Source organism: Aquila chrysaetos, chromosome 4, assembly GCF_900496995.4.
Source record: "Aquila chrysaetos chrysaetos chromosome 4, bAquChr1.4, whole genome shotgun sequence".
NCBI classification, from domain to species: Eukaryota; Metazoa; Chordata; class Aves; order Accipitriformes; family Accipitridae; genus Aquila; species Aquila chrysaetos.
The window spans coordinates 46,194,554-46,207,259 of NC_044007.1; the positions used below are offsets into that span (position 1 = coordinate 46,194,554).

Here is a 12,706-nt window from a genome sequence, read left to right on the forward strand (position 1 = left end):
AATCAATTAATCAACTTAAGTGGCTACACTTTCAGTAAGAGAAAAATATGTTGCCTAGTGACTGTTGAGAAATCATCTTGTAGAGAATAATGACAATTTAAGAATATATTTTGTATTTCTTCACATCCTCAAAAATTTGTACTGAAAGAAAAACTGATTTGAAATATGCACACCTAATTTTTACTGCATCCAGAATTCTGTCTGTAATAGTACATGCTATACAATGTTTATTTTTCCAGGGAACACCAGGAATATGCACCTTCCATATTGCAAATCAGAACAGAAGCATCACAATCCTGCTAAAGCTTCACATGGTGCCATGTGGGTACCTCAGAAGTTTTTGGTTTGCATCCTTTCTTCTCAGCATGGGGTCATCTGCAATCTCTGTTTCTGAAAAAGGTCTTTTGTGGCTCCTACTGCCTCTAGCAGGCTCATATAAGGGATCTGAAATACAGAAGCATAGTGTGTGAATACAATAAACCAGAGTAGAACTGCTATTATCTCTCTAGTGCATGGGTTTTTCAAAAGTGTGAAAACTTTCTTAGAAATCTTACAGACTAAAAAAATGTATAGAATGAAGTGTAATACTGACCCTTAGTTCTTCTTTTAACCTTGAAAAGAAAAAGTAAAGAAACAATCATCTTGGAAAAGCTTACAGAAAGAAATGCTTTTCTAAAATATTTCTAAAGAGTCTGGACTTTACAGAATTTCTGCACTCCTTGGTAACCTTCTCTTGGTGTGAGAGTCCTTTTATCTATTAGAGATCAGTCCTATCACGGCAAAGCAATCATTGGATAGTCACTGATTACATAGTGAAATCAATGCAAATGCAATAATTTTCAGGTGAATAAAAGAATAAGAAAATAACAAATGAAGAAATGCTATGTCTGGAAGTCATGTGTACATGTTGAAACACTACAGAGAGTATCAGCAGTAGCCAGATGCCAGGAGGAGCACAGACTAATTATACAGAACTTTATACACATACTTCCCTAGCCTGTATGGGATCTCAGGTGCTAAAAACATAATTGTCAGTCAGGGTGCTGGTGCTGCTGTTGGGATTTGACCTTAGCAGTTCAGCTTTTAAAATTCAGGCCAGCTTTCACAGACTTCTTTCCTGGGAAGCTGGAAGAGAAAAGAGAGCTGTGGGGAGGAAGCTGTACAGAACAGGACCTGCGTTCTCCTCCAGGATGCTCACACTATATGACACACTGCCCGCAGCATTGCTGCTACAGACATTCCTGAGAAGCCTGAAGGAATGTAACAAGTGTCTGGTAAAATATGCAGGGATCTCTGCAAGATTCAGGCCAAGCACTGAACTTTTTCTTCCTGCAACAGTGCTGCCGTTCTGTTAGTTTGCTTGATAAAAACTGTAGTCGTTCTTCCTGGAGGGTCAAAGCAACATAAAGGCCGTTTAGGCTGCCCATCATGTATGGGAAGCCTTTGGTAGGAGATCTGCCATACAAGTTTGTGTAGCACCTCTCTCCCAGCTCCAGAAGTTGGAGGGGAAACCGTACGAGACAGTGCTACAAACCTCTGAAGTATGCTTGGTCTTGTCTATCCCTCATCCACCACCAATACTAACATTGCAGATCTGTCCAATTTGGAAATACACATTCAAAAGCCTTTCCACTGTCTCTGCTGAATTCTATGCAGCTGCTAAGCTTGTGCTTGGTATGTTTACGTTAAGGTTTTGGTGTAAACGGGGCTTATTTTGCATAGCTGTCAGAAAATGTCCCATCCCTCCCTTTTCAAAAACGGGCAAAAGTCCAAATATTTCTGTAAAGCTTTTAAAATCCTATAGTCTACAGAAGATGTTAAATCTTCTAAACCAAAGCTGAACATTTTCAGAGAAAGCAGGCATTTTTCTGGGAGAATGTTACATTATTAAAAATGCTGAGTTTAAAAGCTTTCAGATAATCCTTATAACTAAACTATACTAAAAAGTAGAGAGGACAATTCTGCATGAATTCTTCCAAATGGTTATAGGTTTCTTTAAAGATCTGCCTAACACAGGCAGCATAGTGTAGATTCTTAGTAGAAATGAAGATTAGTAACAGCATTGCACACAGTGATGAGTTTGTAACGTACCTCATATTTATTTTGGTCTCAGATCCATCATGAGAAGAGAAAGAGCTTGTAATTTCTTGATGAAGTAATTTAGTGAATGGGGGGCAAAGAAAGTAATTTAATCACTGGCTTAAAGAATTTATGTGACAGCCATGCAGTTCTTTTATCCTCTGTTACACAATGTGTTCATTTTTTGTATGTCTAATGCTTTAACACAGTGTGTCACATTGCTAAACCCAAGATGTGCAGAAAACCCAGGGTCTCTGTGACAGACAATCAGGCTGCAAATGAATTAATTCCTCTTTGCTCCTTGGAATCGGGACTGGTAGGCACAGCTTTTCCCAAGTTTTTTTCACCCTGAACCACGTAAGTGTACTTGGACATTTTCCGGTGGGCAATACAGTATCTCAGCAATCCGTGCACTGGACAGTACTGAAGGACTCCAGAGACAAGGTGGGGAATGGTTTGAGCTGGGCTCAGCACAGCACTACCATACCTTTCTCTAGGTATGAGAAGTTGAAAAGTCTGGTGAAGAGAGCTACATGCAGAGCTCAACCAGACCACCTAAAGGGATGCTAGATCACCTTAAGAAAATGCCACAGGATGATCCAAGGCCACAAGTGGCTGGAATCTCAGTTTGAATCTACCCATTGACATCATTAGGAATATTCATCTCCAGCATCAGTCAATCTGGCTTTCTCTAGCTCCAAGACCTGCAGACCCCTCTGCAGAAACATTTAATAGCCATTTAGACATTTCTGGCCCATGGTTATTCTTTTTCTGAAGCACAGATTGCCTTCAGAAGCTCTTGTTTTTCAGGTGTTGAAAATCACAGAAGTTGAAAATCAAGGACAAGAAGTAATCTAGTGTTATTACCTCTCTTCAAACACCATATTTATCTTTTAGGCAAGAAAAAATGAAGCATGAGACATCAGTGAACCAAGCCCCTTTACCTCTCAGAGAAGATTACATGGGAATTCAAATGTCCTGGTATAATTCACAGATTCCTGAGTTCACATGAACAGCAGCAAAAGAGGAAAATTGCTCCATATCCTGTAGAGAGGAAATGAAAGGTATCAAGAAGAGAAGAATGTGCTGTGTGGTGCGAAAAAGCTGTTTTGATTCCTGATGCTAAACATCTGCCATATTTTTGTGTGGAATCACTTGACTTAGTGAGAGAATAGCATCTTCAGGATTGTGCAAAGCCTATTCCAGACTTGAGCTGTCTGAATTGGCAGCTGTGGGAACACCCACAGGAAGCATGGGACCCTGGAAGAAAAAGTGTAGGAGTACATCCTGTGGGGATAGATAAAAGTCAGAGCCGGGCTATGGGAACCTCCTCAGAACAAACATGCAAATACAGTTTCGCAAGTCAAAGTCCCAACTGTTTGTTTAGGGATTTTTTTGTTATTTGTTGCTTTTATTTGGCTTTCACAGAACAGAAACAGAAAAAGGATCTCAGAAAAAAAGATGAATGAAATCAAAACCTTAGATGTTTTCTTTATTGTTTGGTGTGAGTTAATGTGCTTGTGCCACAGCTTGCTTCTTTTGCCTTGCGATAGAAGAATGCCATAATATACCTATTTCTGGTCTACTGAGTTTGATAGTCTCTCTCCACACACAGCCGATAAGAGCAGTGCTAGAGCAGAGCTGCCCGTAATTTCTCACTGTCACCGTTTCACGGACAAATGCCTGCTCTCATCCATATGAAAACTTACAATTACCAGCTATGAAATTGTTTGTCAGCAAGAGTAACAATGGGAAAGAATTTAATCCATTTCTTAATAATTAAGTGCTCCCAGTCACTGAAATCAAGTAGAAATCAGTGTCATGCAAAGAAGCAGCTTCCCATGAATACCGACAGGTGACCTAGAAACCCTCTGCCATAAGAACACATGATCCCTTGTACTCTCATAGTCGCAGTAATATGCTCATCTTTCTTCTTACCTTTATATGCCCTGCTGCATAAAGCTAGATGGATTTATTTTTATCTTGCCTGGATGACATTTTAATTTAATATTTGTGCCCGATATTTTTCTCAGTCTTCAGCCAACTTTCTGTTACTTGTACAAATGGTCTCCTGCAAAATCAATGCCTGCAGATTGATTACACATTGTGTCAATTATTATTTCGCTTTGTGTCTGAACATTCCTAATTCCTGTATCACTGGGAAGGTTGAAAAGGAGTTTTAAGTTAGCTTTCTGCCTACTATCTATTATTTCTTGTGTGACACATGCTGTATGTTCTCTTGTTCTTTTTACTTTCCTGAGTAAATAATCCCAATCTTGTCAATTTCTTCCCACAAGGAGTATGTTCTCTGTAGTTCTCTGATATTTTCACTATCTGCCTGGAGTTTGTTTCTAGTTCTGTGCTCGTCTGGTTTTTTAGATGGGGTTACTAAAACCAAATGCAATAATAAAAATGAGGACATGGCATCTTAGATGCAACATGTAATACTCCCCATGTGATTGTCTACCCACTTCTAACGTGCAGTCTAATAAATCATTTTTTCTGTCACACACCCAGAACAGACATTCACTGTGTTGTCCGTGATGCCTCCTAGCTCTTCTTGTTTTCCAGGAGGTTGCTACTACATTCAGAACCCATTCATATGAAAGAATAATTTAAAGTGTATTTCCATGTCCTTCTGTTGTTAGTTTCTTTAAAAAAGAAAGAAAGAAAGAAAGAAAGAAAGAAAGAGAGAGAGAGAGAGAAAGAAAGAAACCACCAGCTCAGTAGAAGTTTAAAGAAGTAAACATTTTACAAGTTATCATGCAGTGTGGAGAATTGGTGACCATCTCTCAAAGCGCCTTTTGATTCCCCAAATGCTGATGGGAAATATTCTGGAGGCACAAATAGACTGCAGATGTTGGAGAATACATCTTAGAATTCTGCTGAACATATTACCCTACTGGGAGGCTGTTTCGAGTCTCCAGGGACATTCCTCTGAGAGCCCAGCTGATTGTCTCATATTGAAACAACATGTCCGAGATACATTCCAAGTAAAAGAAAATAGAACAGGGGTACTCTGACCAAATATAAATCATGGGGCTAAAGGGCAGTTTATCTTCTTTCTTTCTACCATTCCTCTTCTCCCCCAATGAATACTCCCCCCAGGGAAACAGACCACTGGGTAAATGACTGCCAAACATGATGACTCAGACATTAGGCACTGTCCCCAAGTGCTTCACAGATGGTGTCTGGATGGGAAACCCAGAGCTTTCGGCACCATAAGCCTTGCTACTTTTTTTTTGCTCTTTTTTTTTTTAAATTCACTGCAGCATTACTTCTGATCTCATGTCAAGCCCTTACAGCACTGTTACCCCCCGCAATGAATTCTGATCCTGACCTTATAACAACCAATGTCACTGGCACATAAAAAAGATAGGAGAGAAATCCTAGCAGAGCTAGGGGAGTGGGAAAAACAAAGCTAAAATAAACACATTACTTAAAAGATTATCTTGTGTCTAATTGGAAAAAAAAAATACTAGCATACATTTAAAAGGAAGAGTCTGCTGTAAAAGACAGGCCTACTGTGAAGTACAGTACATTAGCACAATTGCATAACAGTAGGTACTATGAAAGAAAATGTTGTCTGTACAGTTTTTACTGGTCTGCTTCTTTTTGTGGAATCCTGTTTGTTTCAGTAAAATCCTGCTCCTTTCAGTTTGCTTTATGTTCCCCAAAGCTAGCACATCTTGGGATGCACATCTGGACATGGGCAAGCCTGAAAGCAATGGCATATTTCTGTGCTTCTCCAGTACTGTATGTTCACACTAGACACTAGAAAAGTCCTCTGTGAAAAAAAAAAAAAACAGCTATTTTTCCTCCCATGAAAAGAAGCTCAAGAAAAGCCCTGTAAAGGCTTGCAGATTATGCACAATGAATCAAGCTATCACAACCCTAAACAAAATGTATCATGGGAAATGTGAAATAGCCCTTCCTTTCTCTCACGCACATGAACGCACACACTCTCACACACACACAAACCCAGCTGCAAAGGATAAAAAAGGAGGAACTGCACATTGAGAAGAACCAGGTCCAGCACGTATTTTTTTATTCCTCTTCTTCCTCTCCCTTTTTTTTTAAGGTTTACCACCAGTATCATCCATAAGAAACAAAAGTAGAATTGTTTACTCCAACTGGAGAGGAGAAATAACTAGGTATTTTTGTGGCTTTCATTATGTTTCAAAAGTTATGTAGCAATTCATTGAACTTCTCCCATTTACACAAATTCAGCTGAGTAGTAATTAAATTTAAATCAATGGAGTTATTTGAGCATATGTATAAAGGAGAGAAAATTCAGACATTTTGATTCCAGATTCAAAGTAAAAGGTCCCAGAATTAAAAGCAGCAAGTCTTAGGTCAGCCGATTTCTCTGTTATTTAAGAAGGAGCCTCTGATAAAAGTTGATAGCACTATGCAGAGCCAATCTCCCTGAGCCCTAGCTTTTACGAGCTGCATGAACCCTTGCAGCACTCTGCCTGGTGGACCAAGCCAGGGTCACAGACACTGACCACCATGGGGTTCCTCACTTGGAGACAGTCACTTCAGAGTCATTACACCTGGCAATAGACACTTCTTAACAGCCAGTTGGTGAACTGCTCAGGAACCAACAGTGTAAATCAGCAGAAAACCAGCCAGGTTTCTAAAATGTGCCTGGCAGGCAGTTTTCAAGCCCTGCATGGTTTTGGAAGCAACTTTGTCAAAATTGGACCCTCTCCACAAAGTGCTTTGATGTTGATGAATCGGTAAATTCCAACGAAAACTTGTTTAGTCAGAATTTTTCTGACCAACTCTACTTCCTCCTGCCAAGCCTATTTACTAATTCTCAAACTTTCTGTGTGGCTCCAGGCGAAGGTTTTCTGCCAGGACCATCACGGCTGCAGACCCCTGTGCTCAGGGGTCTTCAGGCACAGGTGAACACAGGCACTCACCCACCGGGGTGTCCTCCCCTTTCATATCCCCATGGGAAGGCAGCGCCATGCAACAGCACAGCTCTCAGCCTCCCTCCCTCTCCATCCATTGCACAGCTCCATCCAGACCTGTGTAGCTCAGGAGGCTTTGTCATGGTGACCAAAGTACCATTACCCCCATTTTACAGCCAGAGGAACTGAAGCATAGAGAAATAACCAGTTAGGGAGTGTCACAGCAGCATTAAAAGTAGACTCCCACTCCTGACACCTGGCCCCGTATTGAGTCCAACAGTCAGTAACATCTATTTACACATTTAGATTCACAGCTACTGTTGCGAACTTGAGTCCAGCGTGGATGTGGGTGAGCCTGTGTGTAAAATGGGGAGGGAGGCTGAGAGAGAATAGGCCAAGACTATATTAAACCTTTTCCATCCTGGGCTTGCAAAAACAATGCATTGCGCTGAGACGAGGTGTTATTTTCTGCTTTTAAGTGTACCCTCCCTTTCAAGTTTTTCTTTCTTAATAAAGTATCTGAGGTCATGCTATTGTCATTAGAGCTTGGCGAGCGCTCAGCAGCTGTCACCGTGGCAGCAGGAGTGTGCCTGGTGCCAGTCCCCTTTGTCACGACAGCCGCAGCAATGTAAGGAGAAGGGCCTTGCAGGATGCAGGACAATACTGGGAAGGAAAAGGAGGGAATCCTCGACCTTGGGACAGGGCCTGGTGGCAGACTATTGAACCCCGCGCGTCTCGACAAACCACAAGGAGTAAAAATTCTTGGAAGCTGCAAAGGTTGCAAGTGAAAACAAAAGATTCTATCATGTAGGAAATAGAACAAAACGCAGAGAAATTTGTTTTGTTTTCAGAGATAAAATAAGCAAATAGCACTCTGCAAGGGTCAGGAGCCCTGCACCCTGCATGCCGCACTCACGGCAGGGAGGAGGGCAGAAAAGCTGGAGTGAATCTGGAAGCAGGTAGGAAAGTGCTCTATAGCTTTCCAAATCTTGCACTGTGGGCAAGAGACTCCCTCACAAAAAAAAAGGACAATGACGGTCCCTAATAGAATCTAAAACATAAAGTCATCTATCCAAACAAAACCCTGATGATGTAATACTATCAAATAATTGCCTTTTGAGCCCATAGCTGAGGCAACAGATAGAAGCAAATGAATCACCGCTACGGAGCTCCGCCAGTTGGGCGATCGGAAAAGCCCAGTGTGGGATAACTAGCACCGATTTCCTTACACTTCAGCTAAAGCGAGAGTAAAGCCTGCACCCATAAGTGGCTGTAGGAACAGACACTGAGGGTGGTGTTATTGGTCCATGTAGACTTGCTAACTTAATAAATGTTTCACAGCTGACATGTTGAAGTATTTTGTCCCCTTTTTTATTTGTGTTTATATCAGCAACACCCAGAAAAGTGGCCTTGACTAGGAGCTGCTTAGCTATTGCTTTCCTGCTCGCTTCTGATCTGAAGATCCACTCCAGAATTGCCAGCGATTGCTAACCCACACCTAGGAATCAGTGCCGTCTCTTTTGCACCAGAGATCCCAGCGTACCCTGTGTGCACGACTTTCACAACGTTGTGGGTGTTCCTTTAGGACAGGAAGTGAAGAAATAAATCACATGCCAGCAGAATCACCGGTGGAGCTCTGGGCTGGTGGGACGCTACCCAGGCTGCAATTTGGCTGGGATGCCTGGGCCAGCACCCCTGTATTTTGAAAAATACCGTGGTGTTTTGAACGACCGCAAGTGGCCAGAACCTCAGCTTTATTCCTTATCCAAAAGAAAAATACCTTTTGGAGCAGAAAAGCCCCGCCGCGGGTGAGCAGGACTCACAGTGCCACCTGCTGAGGCACCAGGGCTGCTCAGGGCAGCAGCCGACGTCCCTCTGAGAGGCCGGGGAAGGCCTGGCTCCATGGCCGTTGCAGCCAGCCTGATATTAGCACCAGCTTGTCCTGCCTAATTTCCTATGTGTAAAAATCTCCCCTTGGAAAAAAAAAAAAATATGCACCTCGACAGACGCGGGGGTGGAGGCACAGGGTGCTGTGGCACTGTGGGAAGGCAGCAAGGGATTGGGTTTTGTGACGTGAGAAAGATGCTCGCCTTTCAGCAAAGCTTTGGGTCACAGCAGTCTCTGTGCCTGCAGCCGGGCTGGTTATTGCCCTGAGACAATACAACTTGTTCTTTTTCTTTCTCAGTAATTTCACAGCTTCCAGTCCCTGCTGGAGTCCTTCACTCCCCTCCTCCCCACACTCTGGTCTGTGGATCCATTGAAAAAAGATGCTGGTAAAGCTCCCTCATACTTAAAAGGCGCGGTTAATTGCAACAGAGTAAGGACACATCTTTTAACCAGCTCCTTTTGCCTTTTCCCCATCCTCTCCCTTGTCAGTATGGGACTGCAAGTAGCTAAGACCTGAGAAAAAAGAGCATCTGATAGAGTTCCCCCCCCACTCCCGCTAGTGTTGTATAGTCAGTCACCAGCTCCTAGCAGCTCACATCCAGTAACAGCAGTAGGACCGACTCACATATTTCCTGACAGCAGGTGCATTATTCCCCTGAGCTATTTCCAGCATAACAGCCCTCATGTAGACTGTCCCCCTCTAGTACGATACCACTATCTGAAATGATACAAAGCATTTGCAGAAGGGGAGAGTGTCCCTGGTGCATTCAGTAACAGACAGGAATGACGCCAGGACGTGAATAAACAGGGCTGGTTTTGTCTAGGCTCAGGTATTGTAAGCCTTTCAAGAGAGCACGATAAAACCTCAAAAATGAAGCAGGAAGGTAAACATACACTATCTTCCTTGTGAGGGTAAGCAAATCGCATGGACGATCTACAGAATAAACCGGCGCAGGGAAAGGAGGGGTCCAGCTGGTGGGCAACAGAGACATTGCACAGTCTGAAGTGACTTGGGGAATATGTGTGTGTGGCATGTATTTTTCCAGGCATGCTTACAGCAAAGATGTTCACATGGTACTCACAAATCAGCCATCCTTTCCCTTGCACCCTGCTTAACCTTATTTATGCTTGCCATCTTTTCCACTTTTTTTTACATTACTAGTAAAAAAAAGAGAGAAAAAAATTCAGTTTCTCGGCTGCTCATAAACTCTTCTACAACCTTTCTGTAGAGAAGAAACAGAAGGGGGGAGGGACGAGCAAATGTGGCATTGGCTCTGTGACTGTGGTTTTTGTTTCCATAAACCTTAGAGCACAAGAATGCATGAGATATTTACACAAATCTTTCCACAATTCCTGTGGCCTTTGGGAGCATTGCATTTGCATGACTTCACCACTGTGGCTGGTTTGTGCTTTCTCAGCAGCATTGCTTGCAACAGGGAGCAATCCTGGCCATTCCCAGTAGTTCTCCCTCTCCACCCTCAGATACGATCACACCAGTGCATGTTTAATACAAGCTATGTTAATGCAGGAGTTCCTGTCCTGCTTGTTGTCCAGTTTCCCAGGGATGGTACAGGAAGTTTCCCAGTTCATCTCATAAATACAAAAAGAGAAAAATGTTATACTCAGAGAAAGTGTTGGTCATTTAGATCTTGAGGGAAATAGCAAGGGATATGAGAGGGAGGTGGATGCTTCTGAAAGGTTACTGAAGTGAGGTAGAAGTAAGTTGGTCAAACACATAAGGAAAAATGCAAAACATAGCTTTTGCATCAACAACTCACCTTACGCCTACTCGCCCTGCATCACAGAATGGTGGGAAGCTGAGTGCCATGGAGACAGTGTCTCCCAGTGACTAGGCTACTAAATAAGAATTTGGCTACTGGGGCTCTGTCCTCTGCTGCCCTAATCGGAGACTTCCAGCAATCACCTCATTTTCTCAAGCTCATTTTCTCAAGCTAATAAAGGGGTGTTGCTCAGCCTTTGCAAAATACTTAGCAGGACCAAGGCATTTTTTTCACTGAATGGGAATATCTGGTCACTCAACGCACAGGCTGCCAGTTGGGGAAGCAAAGCCACGATGTCTACAAGGCAAGGTGGTCTTGCCCATTCTCACTATTGCAGCTGTGATCATCTGGCTGTGGCAGCCCCGGCTTCTTTAGTGCTAGTAGGTATCTTTAAAAGGGAGGTTGCATCCTGGGTGTTTCTTCTGGAGGATTTGAGGGGGGGAAGCTACTGAAAGAGAGCACACGCCGCAACGCGCAAGTCTCAGGACTGTTGCCGTGGACTTTACAGGGCAGCCAGGTTGCTTGAAACCCTGTTCAAAGCCATGCCGCATCTCTCTTCCCCGCTCTGGCTGAGCCTGCGGGAGATCCAGCCCAGAGGCAGAAGTAATAGCAGATTCATTTGCAGGAGTTTAACACTTGATATCAGAACCAGTGTGCAATGACATAAGGCAGAAGCATAACCACAGACGGCTTGTAAAAAATCAGCTTTGTCCCTCACAAGCGAATCCATAATTAAAACTGCAACTATAGTCCATTGTATTTATCCAGCAGGAGGACTCACCCCCGCTACCACTTGAGTCAGCAAGTTTCTCTATTTACAGTAATCCTTTACTTTGTCTTTCTTTCATTATTATTAAAACAATTTTAAACTCTTTAATGTCAGCCAAATGGTGTTTCAAATTATATTTTCCAGGAAAAAAAAAAAAAAAAAAGACAGTTCAGTGTTCAGAGGGGAACACTTAGTTATGTTATAGTTCAGCCTGAGACACTCTGGTGACTCTTAGAAAGTGTTGAAATTACAGGTTCATGACGTACACAGTGTTGAAACACCATGTTACTGCAACACTTGGTCCAACACGAACTTGCAATTTCAACACTTCCTAGGTCTTTTGTAAAACCCCGTAACTGACCAGAACAAATGTAAATTCCCCAAAAGTCGAAAGCCATGTGCTGTACAATAGCACAGAATGGAAAACCCGTTTAATTTCCAGCGCTGCTACCCTTACCCAAGATAATAATTCTCAAAGTATGTTTAATTTGTAAAAAAAAAACTGTCATCCAGGATTAGCTACTCTCACAGCAAGATACTGGTCTCAAGGCACGACTGGTCTGATCTGGTATGGTAATACCTGTATTCTTCCAACTTGTTAACTTTTTCCTTGGTGTCACAAAAAATCCAGCAGGAAAGTACCTGCCTCAGCCTAAGCAGCAACCTCCAAAATGTGCTGTCCTGGAGCTTAAAAGAGACCATAATAACAAAACATTAAATACAGGGATAAAACCTTCTTGACCAAAGGGAACCTGCAATTTAAAAACACAGCAAAATTTGATATTTAAAAATACACCATGGCATTATTTCAAAATATCATTTGTTATACAAGCAGGAGGCAGCGGAGCAGGCAGGATCCTGGCTCGCACAGTGTTTGTTTTGAAGACGAGGAGAGTACAGGATTTGTGCTCGACCTCTTCACAGGTTACACTTAGCTCATTCGGTTTCATTTACAAAAGAAACGCGTTTTCACTCAGGGGAGCTGCTGAGAAACAGCTTTATGCCCCAGCTCCTGAAAGCAGCTCAGATGAGGAGACTCCCACACCCGAAGCCAGCAGAGATGCAGCCACCTGGAGCGCTTGGCAGGATGGGGAGGGACTCTGTGAGCAGACAGGGGATGGTCCATGTGTGCCACCGCCCAGGGACAGTGAAAGAGATCGAGTGAGACAAACCCTCAGGCTGAGAGTCCACACGAAAGCCAGGTCTCACTCGGGGGTTATGTGGGACTGGCGGGGATGTTGGCCTGCTGGAGGAGTCCCACCACTAGCATA

General features: G+C 43.0%; 1 protein-coding gene across 1 annotated transcript in view; it reads right to left on the bottom strand.

Moving 5' to 3' along the window:
- Positions 1–302: 302 nt before the first annotated feature.
- LOC115340737 (chloride channel protein C-like) overlaps positions 303–12,706 on the bottom strand; it is a 134,192-nt gene continuing 121,788 nt past the window's right edge. Inside the window, exons 19-20 of the mRNA XM_030012720.2 lie at positions 3,024–3,123; positions 303–444 (exon numbers count right to left, since the gene is read on the bottom strand). The gene's annotated coding sequence lies outside the window, so the exon portion shown is untranslated. The remainder of the gene's footprint in view (positions 445–3,023; positions 3,124–12,706) is intronic.